We start from the raw sequence: 22652 nt of genomic DNA on the forward strand, positions 1-22652 counted from the left end.
TTATATCTCCAGTTCTCTCTGTTTAATGGACTACGAGAGCCTAATAAGGGCAATCATTATTTTCCTGCACTGAACCGTACTTGAGTCATTTTCCAGAAGATCGCAGAACATCACTGTTCATCCATGAAACCTGGAACAACATCATACAGCTCTAATGAACTTTCACCACTCCATATCTCACTGCACTTCTGTCACATCCTGTTACTCCTGAGACAGTGTAGTGTTTTTAGATTCTAGCAGCGCACAGATCATTTAGACAAATTTTATTTTCATGTTTTCCAAGGTCCTGGAGGTTGTGGGTTCAAGTCCCGCTCCCAGTGACTGTCTGTGAGGAGTGTGGTGTGTTCTCCCTGTGTCTGCGTGGGTTTCCTCCGGGTGACTGTCTGTGGAGTGTGGTGTGTTCTCCCTGTGTCTGTGTGGGTTTCCTCCGGGTGAATGTCTGTGGAGTGTGGTGTGTTCTCCCTGTGTCTGCGTGGGTTTCCTCCAGGTGACTCTCTGTGAGGAGTGTGGTGTGTTCTCCCTGTGTCTGTGTGGGTTTCCTCCGGGTGACTGTCTGTGAGGAGTGTGGTGTGTTCTCCCTGTGTCTGTGTGGGTTTCCTCCGGGTGACTTTCTGTGGAGTGTGTTGTGTTCTCCCTGTGTCTGTGTGGGTTTCCTCCGGGTGACTGTCTGTGGAGTGTGGTGTGTTCTCTCTGTGTCTGTGTGGGTTTCCTCCAGGTGAATGTCTGTGGAGTGTGGTGTGTTCTCCCTGTGTCTGCGTGGGTTTCCTCCAGGTGACTGTCTGTGAGGAGTGTGGTGTGTTCTCCCTGTGTCTGTGTGGGTTTCCTCCGGGTGACTGTCTGTGAGGAGTGTGGTGTGTTCTCCCTGTGTCTGTGTGGGTTTCCTCCGGGTGACTTTCTGTGGAGTGTGTTGTGTTCTCCCTGTGTCTGTGTGGGTTTCCTCCGGGTGACTGTCTGTGAGGAGTGTGGTGTGTTCTCCGTGTCTGTGTGGGTTTCCTCCGGGTGACTGTCTGTGAGGAGTGTGGTGTGTTCTCCGTGTCTGTGTGGGTTTCCTCCGGGTGACTGTCTGTGGAGTGTGGTGTGTTCTCTCTGTGTCTGTGTGGGTTTCCTCCGGGTGACTGTCTGTGAGGAGTGTGGTGTGTTCTCCCTGTGTCTGTGTGGGTTTCCTCCGGGTGACTGTCTGTGAGGAGTGTGGTGTGTTCTCCCTGTGTCTGTGTGGGTTTCCTCCGGGTGACTGTCTGTGGAGTGTGGTGTGTTCTCTCTGTGTCTGTGTGGGTTTCCTCCGGGTGACTGTCTGTGAGGAGTGTGGTGTGTTCTCTCTGTGTCTGTGTGGGTTTCCTCCGGGTGACTGTCTGTGAGGAGTGTGGTGTGTTCTCTCTGTGTCTGTGTGGGTTTCCTCTGGGTGACTGTCTGTGAGGGGCGTGTTCCCAACTTGCACCCAATGATTCTGGGTAGGCTCCAGACCCACCACCACCCTGATCATACTAATATCTATATGAATAATATAAAAGCCAAAGAACTGCTCAGAATGCCCACAACACGTGTCCGTATCTACAAACTTAAGTAAAATTAATTTGTCAAGTCCAGAAGTCTTTAACCCTGTGTCCACTCTGTGAGATACTCCTCTCTCATTGGTTCACCTTGTGGATGTTTTTGGTCGGTGGACTGTTCTCAGTCTAGACACTGAGGGGTTTAAAAACTCCAGCAGCACTGCTGTGTCTGATCCACTCTACACCAGCACAACACACACTAACACACCACCACCACGTCAGTGTCACTGCAGCACTGAGAATGATCCACCATCACATCACACCTGCTCTGTGGGGGTCCTGAGAGAATGGACAGAGAAACAAGGAGATGGTCCTAATGTTATGATTGTTGTATTTGTTGATTTTACACTGATTTTAACTGACATTGGCGTTTCATTGATGTTACATTAACAGTGGTTTAACCTGCTGTTATTTCTTTTTGTAATCCACATAAAGCCACTGTATTTTGTTGCAAATTCCAGCGTCTCAGACACATTAAACCTGGTGGGCCGTGCCAAAAAACCACAAAAGCCCCCCGGCAGAGATAATGAAAGAACAGCATCACGCTAATGAAAAGAAAACATCGTTTTAATTTCATACCGCCTCCTTCTCCTCCCATCCCTTCATCCTCATCTCGACTGCTGACACATTCACCCCTCCCTCCCTCCCTCCCTCCGCATCATTCCATCCTTCCATCACTACACATCTGTGTCACTCACTTCCCTCCTCTCTCTGTCACTTGTGTTTTCTCTCTCTCTCTCTCTCTCTCTGGATCCCCCCATCGCGGAAACTAGCTGACTCCTCTTCCAAGTAAACGAGTGACACCTCTCCATTTCCACTCCTCTCCCTCTCTCTGTCCATCTCTCTCTCATTTTCTCTGGTTTTTTGACAGCAGACACTTCTGCAGAGATCATTCAAGTAGGTTAGCACCAAGTCCCCAGACAAACACCAAAATACACACACACACACACACACACACACACACACACACACACACACACACACACACAGTCAGACTTTTTTTCTCGCCTGGTTTTGGAAGTGGCCACAGATGCAGGTCAGTGCAGAGCAGCTAAGGCCTACCATTTAAAAACCTAATAAAACACCAGGATTATTCTTCAGCTACTGCTCAGTCTTCATTTCTCAAAACCCAAGGATCGAATGCAGAAAGTTTTAGTGATTTAGTGATTTTTATCAAGCTTTAATTTATTGTTTTTAGCCAGTTTTATTCACTGTTGTTGGTCAGATAAAACACTGCCAGCTAAATCTCCATTAATCTCTGTTTTACTGAGCTCTGAGTGTGAAGCCCATCACATCCTTCCTCTAAGACATGAGAAGTGCAGGAGACTCTTCTTTAACTGCCTCTAATGCACCACCACTGCAGGGTTAAACACGCTCGGAGGAGAACGCTGTCAGGATTGTGTGATCAACACTGTGTGGAAGTAAGTTATCCATAAATATAAAAAAATAGCACCCTCTACACTGTAAAAAAAGGATGTAAATTTTAAGGATGAAAAACTGTAAAACCTTGACAGTAAACGACTGTTAACTGAAAAAGTACAGTGAAATACAGTAAATACTTTTATCAGCCAAAACACTCATTTTTACATCTCTTTACTGTAAAAAATACATTATTTCTCTGTTAAATGCACAAACCATTAGGGGGCGGTGCAAGTGTCCAATGACTGGGAGGAGCTGAGACTTATTAGGGAGCTCCCAGCATGCCTTGCTGCTCCATATTTTCTGTGATTTTCAGAGTTTATTAGTTTTTCTCTGTCTTTGGGTTACATTGGGGCGATTATTTTGTATATTTGTATTTGTGTGTGTGTGTGTGTGTGTTGGTCAGGAACGTTCACCATCAGCCTGTGTACTGAGGGCTGGAGGGTGGCACCCAGACGCTGCACATTTCAGTAATACCTCACTTTAAGGGCTGACTATAGGATGCAGTGGCTATATCTCAGCCTCCATTCTCTCATTTGTCGCATTATTTAGATGTTTATTTTTTGCCAAAACAGTTATAATTATGTAAATATTATGTTTTTTTTACGATGTATATCTGTTTTTAACAGAAAAGTACTATATACAGAACAGTTATTGAATGTAAAATTTACGATTGCCAAAAGTAATATTTACATTTTGACCGTATATGTTACAGTGACATTTCAGCAAACACAGCTGCTGGTATTTTACCATAGGTTTTACAGATTTAGTTTTTTACAGTGTAGTGCTTCAGTACGAGTGAATAATGAACTCCTCTGACCAACACATCCATCACACACCATACACATGCACACACACACACACCCATCACACACCATACACATGCACACACACCCATCACACACCATACACACACACATACCCATCACACACCATACACATGCACACAGACACACACACACACACACACATCACACACCATACACACACACACACACACACACACACACTAAATAACACACACACACACCCATCACACACCATACACATGCACACACACCCATCACACACCATACACACACACACACACACATCACACACCATACACACACACACGCACACACATCACACACCATACACACACACACACACACACTAAATAACACACACACACACCCATCACACACCATACACACACACACTATATAACACACACACACACACACTATATAACACACACACACACCCATCCCACACCATACACACACACACACCCATCACACTCCATACACACACACACTATATAACACACACACACTATATAACACACACACACTATATAACACACACACACACCCATCACACACACACACTATATAACAAACACACACCCCCATCACACACACACACTATATAATACACACACACTATATAATACACACACACACACTAAATAACACACACCCATCACACACACCATACACACACACACACACACACACACACACACACAACCCCTACACAAAAAGCCCCAAACAAAAAAAAATACCAGAATGAACACTAAAATCACAGAAAGGAGCCGCTAGGCATGCTGGGAGCTCCCCCATGAGTCCCAGCTCCTTCTAATCCTTGGCCACCTGTACTGCCCTTCACAAGGGACAACAGTGTTGTCTGCATTATAATACACTATTTCCATTATAAACATAGTGTAAGTGCATTTAACACTGGATTCACAGTGTTTCACTCTCACAGAAACTCTATTCAGACTTTGTAGAGTTTACAGTCTTTTACTGCCGTGTTTTGACAGTTTTCCACACTAAGATCTCTGGACATTTTTACAGTGTGGAATAGACAGAGCTGATGGGGCTGTTACAGATGGAGCTACAGCTACAGTGTCCAGAGAATGAAGTAATAATCCCATTGAAAAGAAGCATTCATTCACAATAACATCGCCATCCATTTTTAAATGATTTTAAAAGTCTATATCGTGAAAATAGTGGTATTCTGACCTGTTTACGCAATGACGTCATGCAGTTAACACGGGATACATTCTTTATGTGAGTCATTTAGGCAGAGTGAAGTACGGTGGAGGAATTTACTCCAAATAAATGACAGTGATTCAGTCGTGTGGAGGTGGTTTGGATACAAAATATTTGTACAAAATGTACAATTAATATTAATAATAAATTCAGGTCAGGGCAGCGGTGGGTCCGGAGCCTACACGGAATCACTGGAGATTTTAAACCCTGTGTCCACTCACTGTCCACTCTTGGTCTGCATTGTTGGTCATGCTCTAGTCCTTCAGCAGTGACACTGAGGGGTTTAAAAACTCCAGCAGCACTGCTGTGTCTGATCCACTCTACACCAGCACCACACACACTAACACACCACCACCACGTCAGTGTCACTGCAGCGCTGAGAATGATCCACCACCATATCACACCTGCTCTGTGGGTGTCCTGAGCGCTGAGGAACAGGGTGGTAAGAGGCTAATAAAGTATGCAGAGCAACAGATGGACTACAGTCCTAGAGCTCCTGTGTGGTCAGTGGAGCTGAGAGAGTGGACAGTGAGTGCTGAAACAAGGAGGTGGTGCTATGGTAACAGCAGATTGGTGGATGTACAAAAGTATCCTGACACTGGTTCTCATCATCAATATCAGAGTAGAGCCGTGAGTAAAGGTTCCCTCTTCAGAGGCAACAGTGTTACACCCTGGTGTTTGAATAAAGAACTGTGTGGTTTATTTTCATATGAGAACACACTGGAAAAGATTACATTAATGCAATTATCACTCGCTAACATCGAAACCCCGTCTGTAACTCGTCTAAACCCAAACTCACACGCGCTTTTGGACACAACATTATCCTCAAGAACAGAACAAATCCATCACATGCTCACGACGAATGCAGTGATGGACAAATTCTACTCACTTGCCATTTTTAAACATAATATTTACGTCTTTTTGTTTGGTGTTGAATAAAATGGCAATTGTGTAATAATAATCAACAGTTCCCAAAATGAGCGAAGGACAGAAGAAAATAAACTGAATTAAAATTATACAATACACAAATATACTTTAACAAATTCCTAATAAATATAAAATGTGCCATTTCCACAGGCCACATTACCCTCCACATAGACACTGTCACATACAGTGTGTAGTCTCCTATCACTAAAGAGAATAAAGTGTCATACTGTGATTTACATGAAAATCACACACAACAAGCACATTCTTAACGTTTCTCAGTGTGTGATGTGTTGGCTCGTGACATGCAGTGTGTGTGTGTGTGTGTGTGTGTGTGTGTGCTCAGAATGCGCGGGAACAAGGCAGCCAGCAGCATGAAGCGCTCTGAAAGCATAAACAGACACTGGACATGAATCCTGAGGATGAACAACTGACCAGTGCTTGGCTTTTCTTTGTGTTTGTTTAAACCGAGTGTCATTTTGTTTCAGGATGAAACAGGGAGGTCATGATGCACCAATATTCTCCCTCCTCATTACAGCAATACACCCCACAGAAAAACCTGCACCAACATATACACCAACACAACCCCAGAGTGCCCCCATACCACCTCACGATACACCAGTATACACCCCACGATACACCCCCTGATACACCACTATACACCCCACAGAACACTGGTATACTCCCCATGATACACCACTATACACCCCCTGATACACCACTATACACCCCAAAGTACACCACTATATAAGCCACTATACGTCATTCTTCACCCCACAGTACACCAGTATACACCCCACGATACACCACTATACACCCCACGATAAACCAGTATACACCCCACGATAAACCAGTATACACCCCACGATACACCAGTATACATTCCATAGTACACCACTATACACCCCACAATACAACACTATACACCCCATGATACTTCCACTATACACCCCACGATACACCAGTATACACCCCACGATACACCCCCTGATACACCACTATACACCCCACAGAACACTGGTATACTCCCCATGATACACCACTATACACCCCCTGATACACCACTATACACCCCAAAGTACACCACTATATAAGCCACTATACGTCATTCTTCACCCCACAGTACACCAGTATACACCCCACGATACACCACTATACACCCCACGATAAACCAGTATACACCCCACGATAAACCAGTATACACCCCACGATACACCAGTATACATTCCATAGTACACCACTATACACCCCACAATACAACACTATACACCCCATGATACTTCCACTATACACCCCACGATAAACCAGTATACACCCCACAATACAACACATCCCACTATACACCCCACGATAAACCAGTATACAACCCACAATACAACACTATACATCCCACTATACACCCCACGGTACACCACTATACACCCCACGATACACCCCACGATAAATCAGTATACACCCCACGATAAACCAGTATACACCCCACGATACACCACTATACACCCCACGATACACCACTATACACCCCACGATACTTCCACTATACACCCCACGATACTTCCACTATACACCCCACGATACTTCCACTATACACCCCACGATACTTCCACTATACACCCCACGATACTTCAACTATACACCCCACGATACACCACTATACACCCCACGATACTTCCACTATACACCCCACGATACTTCCACTATACACCCCACGATACTTCCACTATACACCCCACGATACACCACTATACACCCCACGATACTTCCACTATACACCCCACGATACTTCCACTATACACCCCACGATACACCACTATACACCCCACGATAAACCAGTATACACCCCACGATACACCAGTATACATTCCATAGTACACCACTATACACCCCATGATACTTCCACTATACACCCCACGATAAACCAGTATACACCCCACGGTACACCACTATACACCCCACGATACACCCCACGATAAATCAGTATACACCCCACGATAAACCAGTATACACCCCACGATACACCACTATACACCCCACGATACTTCCACTATACACCCCACGATACTTCCACTATACACCCCACGATACTTCCACTATACACCCCACGATACTTCCACTATACACCCCACAATACTTCCACTATACACCCCACAATACTTCCACTATACACCCCACGATACTTCCACTATACACCCCACGATACTTCCACTATACACCCCACGATACTTCCACTATACACCCCACGATACACCACTATACACCCCACGATACTTCCACTATACACCCCACGATACTTCCACTATACACCCCACGATACACCACTATACACCCCACGATACACCACTATACACCCCACGATACTTCCACTATACACCCCACGATACTTCCACTATACACCCCACGATACACCACTATACACCCCACGATACACCACTATACACCCCACGATACACCACTATACACCCCACGATACTTCCACTATACACCCCACGATACTTCCACTATACACCCCACGATAAACCAGTATACACCCCACGATACTTCCACTATAAACCCCACGATACTTCCACTATACACCCCACGATACTTCCACTATACACCCCACGATACACCACTATACACCCCACGGTACTTCCACTATACACCCCACGATACTTCCACTATACACCCCACGATACTTCCACTATACACCCCACGATACTTCCACTATACACCCCACGATACTTCCACTATACACCCCACGATAAACCATTATACACCCCACGACACACCACTATACACCCCACAATACACCCCATAGTACACCACTATACGCCCCACGATACACCACTATACATTCCTTAGTAAACCCCACGATACACCACTATACACCCCACAGTACACCACTATACACCCCACGATACACCACTATACACCCCACGATACACCACTATACACCCCACGATACACCACTATACACCCCACGATACACCACATGATACACCACTATACACCCCATGATACACCACTATACACCCCATGATAAACCAGTATACACCCCATGATAAACCAGTATACACCCCACGATACACCAGTATACACCCCACGATACACCAGTATACACCCCATGATACACCACTATACACCCCACGATACACCACTATACACCCCACGATACACCACTATAAACCCCACGATACACCACTATACACCACTATACACTCCAAGGTACACCACTATACACTCCACGGTACACCAGTATACACTCCACGATACACTACTACACACCCCACGGTACACCAGTATACACTCCATGATATACCAGTATACACCACACGATACACCACTATACATCCCACAATAAACCAGTATACACCCCTCTATACACCAGTATACTCCCCACGATATACCAGTATACACTCCACGCTACACTACTACACACCCCATGATACACCACTATACACCACTATATACCCCATGATACACCACTATATACACTCCACAATACACCAGTATACACCCCACGATACACCACTATACACCCCACAGTACACCACTATACACCCCATGATACACCACTATACACCCCATGATACACCACTATACACCCCACGATACACCACTATACACCCCACGATACACCACTATACACCCCACGATACACCACTATACACCCCACGATACACCACTATACACCCCACGATACACCACTATACACCCCACGATACACCACTATACACCCCACGATACACCACTATACACCCCACGATACACCACTATACACCCCATGATACACCACTATACACCCCACGATACACCAGTATACACCCCACGAAACACCAGTATACACCCCACAATACACCAGTATACACCCCACGATACACCACTATACACCAGTACACACCGCACGATACACCAGTATACACCCCACGATACACCCCTCTATACCATTATACACCACTATACACCCCACGGTACACCACTATACATTCCACGATACACTACTACACACCCCACGGTACACCACTATACACTCCACGATACACCACTATACACCCCACAGTACACCACTATACACCCCACAGTACACCACTATACACCCTACGATACACCACTATACACCCCACGATACACCACTATACACCCCACGATACACCACTATACACCCCACGATACACCACTATACACCCCATGATACACCACTATACACCCCATGATACACCACTATATACACTCCACAATACACCAGTATACACCCCACGATACACCAGTATACACCCCACGATACACCACTATACACCCCACAGTACACCACTATACACCCCATGATACACCACTATACACCCCATGATACACCACTATACACCCCACGATACACCACTATACACCCCACGATACACCACTATACACCCCACGATACACCACTATACACCCCACGATACACCACTATACACCCCACGATACACCACTATACACCCCACGATACACCACTATACACCCCACGATACACCACTATACACCCCATGATACACCACTATACACCCCACGATACACCAGTATACACCCCACGATACACCAGTATACACCCCACAATACACCAGTATACACCCCACGATACACCACTATACACCAGTACACACCGCACGATACACCAGTATACACCCCACGATACACCCCTCTATACCATTATACACCACTATACACCCCACGGTACACCACTATACATTCCACGATACACTACTACACACCCCACGGTACACCACTATACACTCCACGATACACCACTATACACCCCACAGTACACCACTATACACCCCACAGTACACCACTATACACCCTACGATACACCACTATACACCCCACGATACACCACTATACACCCCACGATACACCACTATACACCCCATGATACACCACTATACACCCCATGATACACCACTATACACCCCACAGTACACCACTATACACCCCATGATACACCACTATACACCCCACGGTACACCACTATACACCCCACGGTACACCACTATACACCCCACGGTACACCACTATACACCCCACGGTACACCACTATACACTCCACGGTACACCACTATACACTCCACGATACACTACTACACACCCCACGGTACACCAGTATACACTCCATGATATACCAGTATACACCACACGATACACCACTATACATCCCACAATAAACCAGTATACACCCCTCTATACACCAGTATACTCCCCACGATATACCAGTATACACTCCACGCTACACACCCCATGATACACCACTATACACCACTATATACCCCATGATACACCACTATATACACTCCACAATACACCAGTATACACCCCACGATACACCAGTATACACCCCACGATACACCAGTATACACCCCATGATGCACCACTATATACACTCCACAATAAACCAGTATACACCCCTCTATACACCAGTATACTCCCCACAATATACCAGTATACACTCCACGCTACACTACTACACACCCATGATACACCACTATACACCTCAGGGTACACAAGTATACATCCCACGACAAACCACTATACACCCCACGATACACCAGTATACACCACTATATACCCCATGATACACCAGTATACACTCCACGATACACCACTATATACACTCCACAATACACCAGTATACACCCCACGATACACCAGTATACACCCCATGATGCACCACTATATACACTCCACAATACACCAGTATACACTCCACAATACACCAGTATACACCCCACGATACACCAGTATACACCCCATGATGCACCACTATATACACTCCACGATACACCAGTATACACTCCACGATACACCAGTATATACCCCATGATACACACCAAGATACACCACTATACACCCCACAGTACACCACTATACAGCAGTAAACACCCCATGATACACCAGTATACACTCCACGATACACCAGTATACACCCCATGATACACCACTATACACTAGTATACAGCAGTAAACACCCCACGATACACCAGTATACACCCAACGATACACCAGTATACACCCCATGATACACCACTATACACTAGTATACAGCAGTATACACCCCACGATACACCAGTATACACCCCACGATAAACCAGTATACACCCAACGATACACCAGTATACACCCCACGATAAACCAGTATACACCCCACGATAAACCAGTATACACCCCACGATACACCACTATACACCCCACTATACAGCAGTATACACCCCACGATACACCACTATACACCCCACTATACAGCAGTATACACCCCACGATACACCACTATACAGCCGTATATACCCCACTATACACCAGTATATACCCCACTATACACCACTATACAGCCGTATATATCCCACTATACAGCAGTATACACCCCACGATACACCACGATACACCCCATGATAAACCACGATACACCCCACGATAAACCAGTATATACCCCACTATACAGCCGTATATACCCCACGATAAACCACTATACACCCCACGATAAACCACTATACACCCCACGATAAACCACTATACACCCCACGATACACCAGTATACACTCCACGATACACCAGTATACACCCACGATAAACCACTACACACCCCACGATAAACCAATACACACCCCACGATACACCAATACACACCCCACGATACACCAATACACACCCACGATACACCACTACACACCCCACGATACACCACTATACACCCCGCGATAAACCACTACACACCCCACGATAAACCACTACACACCCCACGATACACCAGTATACACCCCACGATACACCAGTATACACCCCACGATAAAACACTACACACCCCACGATACACCACTACACACCCCACGATACACCACTACACACCCCACGATACACCAGTATACACCCCACGATACACCAGTATACACCCCACGATAAACCAGTATACACCCCACGATAAACCACTACACACCCCACGATACACCACTACACACCCCACGATACACCACTACACACCCCACGATACACCACTACACACCCCACGATACACCACTACACACCCCACGATACACCACTACACACCCCACGATACACCACTACACACCCCACGATACACCAGTATACACCCCACGATACACCAGTATACACCCCACGATACACCACTACACACCCCACGATACACCACTACACACCCCACGATACACCAGTATACACCCCACGATACACCAGTATACACCCCACGATACACCAGTATACACCCCACGATACACCACTATACACCCCACGATACTTCCACTATACACCCCACGATACACCATTATACACCCCACGATACTTCCACTATACACCCCACGATACTTCCACTATACACCCCACGATACACCACTATACACCCCACGATACTTCCACTATACACCCCACGATACTTCCACTATACACCCCACGATACACCACTATACACCCCACGATACTTCCACTATACACCCCACGATACTTCCACTATACACCCCACGATACTTCCACTATACACCCCACGATACACCACTATACACCCCACGATACTTCCACTATACACCCCACGATACTTCCACTATACACCCCACGATACACCACTATACACCCCACGATACACCACTATACACCCCACGATACACCACTATACACCCCACGATACTTCCACTATACACCCCACGATACTTCCACTATACACCCCACGATACTTCCACTATACACCCCACGATAAACCAGTATACACCCCACGATACTTCCACTATAAACCCCACGATACTTCCACTATACACCCCACGATACTTCCACTATACACCCCATGATACACCACTATACACCCCATGATACACCAGTATACACCCCACGATACACCAGTATACACCCCACGATACACCAGTATACACCCGACGATACACCACTATACACCAGTACACACCGCACGATACACCACTACACACCCCACGATACACCAGTATACACCCCACGATACACCAGTATACACCCCACGATACACCAGTATACACCCCACGATACACCAGTATACACCCCACGATAAACCACTATACACCCCACGATAAACCACTATACACCCCACGATACACCACTACACACCCCACGATACACCACTACACACCCCACGATACACCAGTATACACCCCACGATACACCACTATACACCCCACGATACACCAGTATACACCCCACGATACACCAGTATACACCCCACGATACACCACTATACACCCCACGATACACCAGTATACACCCCACGATACACCACTATACACCCCACGATACACCACTATACACCCCACGATACACCAGTATACACCCCACGATACACCAGTATACAGCCCACGATACACCAGTATACAGCCCACGATACACCAGTATACACCCCACGATACACCAGTATACACCCCACGATAAACCACTATACACTCCACGATACACCAGTACACACCCCACGATAAACCACTACACACCCCGCGATAAACCACTATACACTCCACGATACACCAGTATACACCCCACGATAAACCACTACACACCCCACGATAAACCACTACACACCCCACGATAAACCACTACACACCCCACGATACACCACTATACACCCCACGATACACCAGTATACACCCCACGATACACCAGTATACACCCCACGATACACCAGTATACACCCCACGATAAACCACTATACACCCCACGATACACCAGTATACACCCCACGATAAACCACTATACACCCCACGATACACCACTATACACCCCACGATACACCACTACACACCCCACGATACACCACTACACACCCCACGATACACCACTACACACCCCACGATACACCACTACACACCCCACGATACACCAGTATACACCCCACGATACACCAGTATACACCCCACGATACACCAGTATACACCCCACGATACACCAGTATACACCCCACGATACACCAGTATACACCCCACGATACACCAGTATACACCCCACGATACACCAGTATACACCCCACGATACACCAGTATACACCCCACGATAAACCACTATACACCCCACGATACACCAGTATACACCCCACGATAAACCACTATACACCCCACGATACACCACTATACACCCCACGATACACCACTACACACCCCACGATACACCACTACACACCCCACGATACACCACTACACACCCCACGATACACCACTACACACCCCACGATACACCACTACACACCCCACGATACACCAGTATACACCCCACGATACACCAGTATACACCCCACGATACACCAGTATACACCCCACGATACACCACTATACACCCCACGATACACCAGTATACACCCCACGATACACCAGTATACACCCCACGATACACCAGTATACAGCCCACGATACACCAGTATACACCCCACGATACACCACTATACACCCCACGATACACCAGTATACACCCCACGATACACCAGTATACAGCCCACGATACACCAGTATACACCCCACGATACACCAGTATACACCCCACGATACACCAGTATACACCCCACGATACACCAGTATACAGCCCACGATACACCAGTATACAGCCCACGATACACCACTATACACCCCACGATACACCACTATACACCCCACGATACACCAGTATACACCCCACGATACACCAGTATACACCCCACGATACACCAGTATACAGCCCACGATACACCAGTATACACCCCACGATACACCACTATACACCCCACGATACACCAGTATACACCCCACGATACACCAGTATACACCCCACGATACACCAGTATACACCCCACGATACACCAGTATACACCCCACGATACACCAGTATACAGCCCACGATACACCAGTATACAGCCCACGATACACCACTATACACCCCACGATACACCACTATGCAGCCCACGATACACCAGTATACACCCCACGATACACCAGTATACACCCCACGATACACCAGTATACACCCCACGATACACCAGTATACAGCCCACGATACACCACTATACACCCCACGATACTTCCACTATACACCCCACGATAAACCACTATACACCCCACGATACACCACTATGCAGCAGTATATACCCCACTATACACCACAACCCTCCAATAATCCACATCAAAACATGCAGCAACACCCAACATGCATCATATATACACTAACACACCCCCCACCCATGACACACACACACACACACACACACACTACAACCCAACAGTCCACAAAACAATGGACTGGCACCAGTCCCTTTTCTGCAGCTGATTGGCTCTGACACATGTTCTACTGCATAAAGACTGGAACATAACATAATATCACTTCAACACGAGAGAGAGAGAGAGAGAGAGACGAGCCATGACGAAGAAACGCCACCAAAATATCACAATATATCTCAGTATCTCAAGTGGTGATAGGCGTCAGTGCATTGTCTGCTGTTGGCCGTGTGAGTGTGTGTGTGTGTGTGTGTGTGTGTGTGTGTGTGTGTCTGGCGCTGTGTCTCTTACCTCTGTGAACGGCGACCCCGACGGCTAAAGTTAAAATCCAAACCGAAGCCATGACTGAGCCCCCGCTCCACAGCTGCCCTCCGCACCATCAACACACACTCTCAGCGGTCACATTAAATCCCTCAGAAACACACAGCGCTGCGGAGAGAGAGTGTGTGTGTCCACATGGTCCTCCACAGCATTCCGTCTGTCAGCGTGTGTGTGTGTGTGTCTCCTCCTCTGACTGTGTACCTCTGTACCTTCATTAACGAGAGAGGAAAATTCTCTCTCTCTCTCTCTCGTTAACTCTCAGTCACTTGCTCTTTCTGAGGGTGAACAGCGCCACTCAGTCTCTAGCGGTGAGCGGTGGTACAGCAACGTCCTTCCACTCAGTTCAATGTCAGAGCAGCAGAGGGAACAGCCTACTGCTACTGAGGAGCCCGTCTGTACAAACACACACACACACACACACACACACACACACTACAGTGCTACTGACGAGCCCATCTTATCCAGTTCACGGTGGCAGTGGGTCCAGACCCTACCTGGAATCATTGGGCACAAGGCAGGAACACACCCAGGAGGGGGCGCCAGTCCTTCACAGGGCGACACACATTCACACACTCACTCACACACTCAAGACTACGGACACTTTTGAGTCTCCAATCCACCTACCAACGTGTGTTTTTGGACTGTGGGAGGAAACCGGAGCACCCGGAGGAAACACACGCAGACACAGAGAGAACACACCACACTCCTCACAGACAGTCACCCGGAGGAAACCCACGCAGACACAGGGAGAACACACCACACTCCTCACAGACAGTCACACGGAGGAAACCCACGCAGACACAGGGAGAACACACCACACTCCTCACAGACAGTCACCCGGAGGAAACCCACGCAGACACAGGGAGAACACACCACACTCCTCACAGACAGTCACCCGGAGGAAACCCACGCAGACACAGGGAGAACACACCACACTCCTCACAGACAGTCACCCGGAGGAAACCCACACAGACACAGGGAGAACACACCACACTCCTCACAGACAGTCACCCAGAGGAAACCCACGCAGACACAGGGAGAACACACCACACTCCTCACAGACAGTCACCCAGAGGAAACCCACGCAGACACAGGGAGAACACACCACACTCCTTACAGACAGTCACCCAGAGGAAACCCACGCAGACACAGGGAGAACACACCACACTCCTCACAAACAGTCACCCGGAGGAAACCCACGCAGACACAGGGAGAACACATCACACTCCTCATAGACAGTCACCCGGAGGAAACCCACGCAGACACAGGGAGAACACATCACACTCCTCATAGACAGTCACCCACAGCAGGACTCAAGCCCACAACCTCCAGGACCCAGGAGTTGTGTCAGAGACACCACCTGCTGCTCCACTGTTTACAGGAAATATTTAAATTAGCATATACTTTACATATCTCATTTTAGAGATAATGTCATATTATTACTATTTTATTTATTTATTGGATAGTGGTGATACACTTACATCAGTGCTGTAATGTGTTACTAGTTTTAACACAGAAAGCCGTGAATGTTTGCCCAATTGTGGCCCTAATGTGGCACATCTGCATTTTCAGCAGCAGCAGTTAAAGCTGGAGGTGTACCTAGCTGTGACCGCTAAACCTGCACCGTAACGACTAGAAGAGTCACACCACTTCAAACACACACTCTGTTCAGAATTAAACAGCTCTGAATAGTTCATCAGTTACAGTTCCAGCTTCTAGGTCCGGACCAGGACCGCGCTCCACCTGTCCATTGTGGTAAAATATTGTGTCTTATTCTGTCTGAATTTTTATTTTAGTCCTTTTCTTTTGTGGTCAGTGATATTTCATTTTCTCCTTCAGAAAGAGCTTTTTATATAAATCTGTCAGTTTTTTTTTTAAGTTCTACATTTAGCAACATATCTGTCCAGCTTTTACAATTTGAAGCCAATTTCCACGTCTTCCTGAAGTAATTTCTCGTATCTATCACTGTCTTATTAAGTGAAGCACTTCTTACGTTGGGGCCATTCTGGGGAAAATGTCTTTAGGTTCTTTTTAGATAGATATCAGTGAAATAAAACTCTATTTCCATTTTAACAATTCATCTATTTTCTTTACAACCAGATCCAATAACAACATTGTCACCAGGGTTTTAATTCAAAACTGTTTTGCACACGTCTCTAGCCTAATGTTTAAAGCAGAGGGCTGAGGGCTGAAAGGTTGTTGGTTCTATTCCCACGAGCAGCAGGAAAACTGGGGGCGGTGGGAGTGAAGGAACAGCACTGTCCTCCTCCTCAATCCACAGCTGAGGGGCCCTGGAGCAAGGCACTGAACCAACAACTTCTCTCTGGGCACTGGGTATAACTCCCCCCCTGCTCTGGGTGTGTGTTCACAGCCCCTAGTGTACTGTACTATAGTTTCATCAGAGGAGGATGGGTCCCCTTTGTGAGTCTTGGTTCCTCCCAAGGTTTCTTCCTCCAGCCTCGAGGGAGTTTTTCCTTACCACTGTCGCCTTCGGCTGCTCGCATTGGGCTTTGATTTAAATGTTCTGTTCTGAAACTGTGAAGCTGCTTTGTGACAACGTCAGTTGTAAAAGGCGCTATACAAATAAATTTGATTTGATTTGATTTAGTGTGTGTGTTCACAGCCCCTAGTGCATTAGTGTGTTTTCACAGCCCCTAGTGCATTAGTGTGTGTTCACAGCCCCTAGTGCACTAGTGTGTGTTCACAGCCCCTAGTGCACTAGTGTGTGTTCATAGCACCTAGTGTAATAGTGTGTGTGTGTGTTCACAGCCCCTAGTGCAATAGTGTGTGTGTTCAGTCCCTAGTGCACTAGTGTGTGTGTTCACATCCCCTAGTGCACTAGTGTGTGTGTGTGTTCACAGCCCCTAGTGCACTAGTGTTTGTGTTCACAGCCCCTGGTGCACTAGTGTGTTCACAGCCCCAAGTGCACTAGTGTGTGTGTGTGTTCACAGCCCCTAGTGCAATAGTGTGTGTGTTCAGTCCCTAGTGCACTAGTGTGTGTGTTCACAGACCCTAGTGCACTAGTGTGTGTGTGTGTTCCCAGCCCCTAGTGCACTAGTGTGTGTGTTCAGTCCCTAGTGCACTAGTGTGTGTGTTCACAGCCCCTAGTGCACTATTGTGTGCTCACAGCCCCTAGTGCAATAGTGTGTGTGTTCACAGCCTTTAGTGCACTAGTGTTTGTGTTCACAGCCCCAGTGCACTACGGTGTGTGTGTGTGTTCACAGCCCCTAGTGCACTAGTGTGTGTTCACAGCCCCTAGTGCAATAGTGTGTGTGTTCAGTCCCTAGTGCACTAGTGTTTGTGTTCACAGCCCCTAGTGCACTAGTGTGTGTGTGTGTTCACAGCCCCTAGTGCAATAGTGTGTGTGTGTGCACAGCCCCAGTGCACTACAGTGTGTGTGTGTGTGTTCCCAGCCCCTAGTGCACTAGTGTGTGTGTGTTCCCAGCCCCTAGTGCACTAGTGTGTGTGTGTTCCCAGCCCCTAGTGCACTAGTGTGTGTGTGTGTGTTCTTTGCCACAGACGGGTTAAATGCAGAAGACACATTTTGTTGAATGTAACAATTGCACATTTTTATATCATAGATTTCCCATATGATCTTTTATTACTTTACAGCTTCTAATCAATAAACAATAATAATAGAAATTAGATTAACTCAAATATGTTTATTTTGAAGTTAACAACCGAAGTTTTCAACAAACTGCTGATACAGGCCTTTCAAACAAACCCAACTAACCCAGACACTCAGCCCTACTCTGATGACGTCATCAGCCATAAGAAGTGGGCACATCTGGACACAAAAAGAGCAGGAGATCCAGGGGAGACGGAGATTTATTTAAAGAAAAGCAGAAGAACCAGGAGACGGGAATTTATTGAAAGGAAGACTTTGCATTCAAAAATAACACGAACGGACACTTTCAGACGAACAAAACCCGTAAAAAAAAAAAAAACCCAGAACACGCAGTGTTTCGTGTTGTTCGCTGCAGATGAGAACGCCGTGAACACCTTCCACACACTAACACACACACACAGTCTTAGGCGGTGTGTGAGTGTGTTTACCTGTGAGTGAGTGTAGAGTTTTTAGAAGAGAAGACTGTTCAATATATTTACACTAAATCAGAGAAAATGGCGGGTCCCGGAAACTATACTCTTCTACACCTTCGACGCTTCACATCTAACGTTAGTCATACAAAAGAGTTCAAACAGAAATGTGAAAGTTTACACATGTGCACAGCTACAAAACAGAGGGAAGATCATTTAAGAGACAAAAAAAAACATTTTAAAACGTTTAAATGATCCACCACTAACAAGGTGCATCAAATAATGTTGCTACCTGTAAAAGAGAGAGAGAGAGAGAGAGAGAACAGAAGAGTAATTGACTGAAGATGACTCAAGACAAATCAAACGCGACCTCTACTGGCGAGGGATTGTAGTTGCAACAATTGCAAAATAGGTAAAGGGCGTTTGTGGACACTCATTTAACAACTTCCTTTATGGACACCGGAAGTCTGGGTAGATCACGGTGGTCTCTTCACAGTTCCCTTCTCAAGTCTAATCTTTACAATAATAATAATAATAATAATACTGGCTGTAATCAAAAGGAGTCACTGCACTAAATGAAAGACCTCTCAGCGAACACTGGTAGCGATAGGTGAGGTGTCAGTGTTTATGTGGCACCTCTGATACCTTCTATAATAAGAACCCAGCGCTTATCACTGAGGCTCCCTCTGAAGGGTCAGTAATACTGAAGTGGTCTGGTACATCATCTCTAGATTTAACACTGATCTTAGAAATAATAAAGGAGTAAAAGACAGACCTCGACATAAACAGACGTACAGTAGAGAAAGTACGGTAAACAGAAGAGTCTAGCTTCTCGTTTGTTTGTTTGCACATGCAGCTTTACCCTGCTTTAACTGAGTCACCTGCCGATGAAGCACAGGAAGTGATGTCGTTAACTGATCACAAGGTGTGAGGGAGGCATGGGATGGTCTAAAGTGGGGTGTGACAAAGTGATGTCATTTCGCCATGGGTTAATAATAATAATAATAATAATAATAATAATAAGTTTGTCCTGGGATGACAGCTGACACTGAAAACTGCGGCACCAACAATTACACCAGAAACTCAACTGGAGAAAAACCAAAACTCATACAAACATTTGCAGTACTGAAGTTTTTCATAGCAACACATTTTCTTTTTTTTACTCCAGATATTGATAAATTTTCTTTTCTTTTTTTAACTCGATGCATTTCACGCATGTAAGAAAAAACCAGGCAGGCTGTTAGAGTATATACTGCAGTATGAGACACTTAAACACACACACACGCACAGAGAGAGAGAGAGAGACAGAGAAGAGGGAGACGGAATGAGAGAGAGAGAGAGAGAGAGAGAAGAGGGAGACGGAGTGAGAGAGAGAGAGAGTGAGAGAGAGACGGAGTGAGAGAGAGAGAGAGAGAGAGAGAGAGAGAGAGAAGAGGGAGATGGAATGAGAGAGAGAGAGAGAGAGAGAGAAAGAGAGAGAAGAGGGAGACGGAGTGAGAGAGACAGAGACAGAGACAGAGAGAGAGAGAGAGAGAGAGAGAGAGTGAGAGAGAGAGAGAGAGAGAGAGAGAAGAGGGAGACGGAATGAGAGAGAGAGAGAGAGAGAGAAAGAGAGAGAAGAGGGAGACGGAATGAGAGAGAGAGAGAGGAGGGAGACGGAGTGAGAGAGAGAGAGAGAGAGAGAGAGAGAGAGAGAAGAGGGAGACGGAATGAGAGAGAGAGAGAGAGAGAGAGAGAGGAGAAAGAGAGAAGAGGGAGACGGAATGAGAGAGAGAGAGAGAGAGAGAAGAGGGAGACGGAGTGAGAGAGAGAGAGAGTGAGAGAGAGACGGAGTGAGAGAGAGAGAGAGAGAGTGAGAGAGAGACGGAGTGAGAGAGAGAGAGAGAGAGAGAGAGAGAGAGAGAAGAGGGAGATGGAATGAGAGAGAGAGAGAGAGAGAGAGAGAGAGAAAGAGAGAGAAGAGGGAGACGGAGTGAGAGAGACAGAGACAGAGACAGAGAGAGAGAGAGAGAGAGAGAGAGTGAGAGAGAGAGAGAGAGAGAGAGAGAAGAGGGAGACGGAATGAGAGAGAGAGAGAGAGAAAGAGAGAGAAGAGGGAGACGGAATGAGAGAGAGAGAGAGGAGGGAGACGGAGTGAGAGAGAGAGAGAGAGAGAGAGAGAG

The 22652-nt window shown here is 46.5% G+C and overlaps 1 protein-coding gene across 1 annotated transcript in view; it reads left to right on the top strand.

Annotated features, from left to right (window-relative positions):
• The first annotated feature begins 1889 nt into the window (after positions 1 to 1889).
• LOC136678889 (succinate dehydrogenase cytochrome b560 subunit, mitochondrial-like) overlaps positions 1890 to 22652 on the top strand; it is a 390354-nt gene continuing 369591 nt past the window's right edge. Inside the window, exon 1 of the mRNA XM_066657066.1 lies at positions 1890 to 1893. The gene's annotated coding sequence lies outside the window, so the exon portion shown is untranslated. The remainder of the gene's footprint in view (positions 1894 to 22652) is intronic.

This window comes from Hoplias malabaricus, chromosome Y (genome assembly GCF_029633855.1).
Source record: "Hoplias malabaricus isolate fHopMal1 chromosome Y, fHopMal1.hap1, whole genome shotgun sequence".
In the NCBI taxonomy this organism is placed as follows: domain Eukaryota; kingdom Metazoa; phylum Chordata; class Actinopteri; order Characiformes; family Erythrinidae; genus Hoplias; species Hoplias malabaricus.